We start from the raw sequence: 1,519 nt of genomic DNA, 5'->3' as shown, positions 1-1,519 counted from the left end.
GTACAAAACATAAAAACTATAGCAGCATAGACTTGAATTCAAAACAAAAAAGATAAAAAGAACAGCGGTTCACAGTATGAGGTCCAATCTGTAATGGAACACAAACCTCAATTAGCCTCATGATTTACCATATAGTTAAAGCGCTTTCATGGTTGTACTCAGATTCTGAGTACAACGCTGAGGTAGTCAAACAATCATACATAACATGCATTAAATGTACTTTGTACTGCTAATGAGCACATACCCTGTTAAGGTGATCAGGGCATCCAGGTTGTCAGTGTTTGCTCGGTCGGGACACCGTCTGTGTAATATAAACATGTCATGAGGACTAATATAAACATATCATGAGGACTTGCATTTTACTCATAACAAAGACTGCTATGCTGTCGCAGTATGGACGTAAGCCTACCTCTAAACTCTGGTGTGTAGGCTTACACACACGCACAACGGACACCACGCTAGCCAGGCTCTTGTCAGTGTATTACTGGGTAGAAACACCGTCTGTGTAACAAACGTATCATGAGGACTCACGTCATTCATCAAACACAAACTTTTATGCTGTCAAAATACGGACGGAAGCCTACCTCAAGACTCTGGTGTGTACACACACACGCACACACATTAGCCGGCTCGTTCGCCGCTGCGTCTAACAACGAGACAAGCATTTGCATAATTAACTGGGAGACAATTTAACGTAACGGCTCGTTTGTGCTGTTGCGGTATGAGGCAAGCCTACCTTGGTTTCTCTGAACTGTGTACACACACACGCTGACAGGGCTGTCACTAGATCAGAGCTCCACAGTTTCTGACGAAGAAAAAGAATAAATAAACTGGAGGTTGTTGACAAATCAACCTAGAGACAGGTAACCCTATATTAGTAAAACCAAGAGCTTACCTCGATGCTACGAGCACAAACAAAACACCACCCAACAGCCTGACTGGAACAGGAAACAACCTGGGTAAAACACCGCCTATTCCCTATGCCTGGCCAGCTACCCTATATGCTGAGCTGAGGGGGTGGTGCTATGAAACGTATTGGTTCCCAGTCCCAGTGGGACTGTCCCACTGATTACATTCGCCCCTCCTAAATTGAATCGGCGTCCCGACGATGTATCAACCTGGTACTGGGACGAGCAGGCCCCCATTCTCCCCCCCTGTGCTGGTGACACCGTTTGTCTGTATGGTAGCCGGTGAGGGTTGGGGTGGAAACCAGCATTACGCCGGCTGCTGCGGCGCAGGCCAGGAGAAGGTGGTGATAAATGTTCTTCCGAGCCTTCAGTTGATCTTGGGCTACCTCCCTGGTCTGGTACCGGATGCGGTGGGCTCCCATGAGCCTCCGGTTCTGGTGTTCGTACACCTGGGTCTCCTCTCTCATTATCCTCTACTACCAGAACGATAGACTCCTCAGAGTCACTTGTGGCATCAACTGGAGGTGTATGGTCTAGAGTGACCTGTGCTGGAGTCACCGGTTGGGCATCGGGCCCCCCTCCCTCTGGTGCAGTCCGCAGCTCTGTCCGGT

At 48.4% G+C, this 1,519-nt stretch overlaps 1 long non-coding RNA gene across 1 annotated transcript; it reads right to left on the bottom strand.

Moving 5' to 3' along the window:
* Positions 1-273: 273 nt before the first annotated feature.
* Positions 274-998, bottom strand: LOC306941548. The gene is made up of 5 exons (XR_013792177.1): positions 896-998; positions 737-805; positions 585-646; positions 410-501; positions 274-301 (listed from the first exon to the last, which is right to left on the bottom strand). It is a non-coding gene; the product is annotated as an uncharacterized lncRNA (long non-coding RNA).
* Between the last annotated feature and the right edge of the window lie 521 nt (positions 999-1,519).

This window comes from Electrona antarctica (assembly GCF_951216825.1).
Source record: "Electrona antarctica genome assembly, chromosome: 17".
Classification (NCBI taxonomy): Eukaryota; Metazoa; Chordata; class Actinopteri; order Myctophiformes; family Myctophidae; genus Electrona; species Electrona antarctica.
Note: the sequence above shows the minus strand (reverse complement) of the source record. Positions and strands in the feature narration are given on the sequence as shown.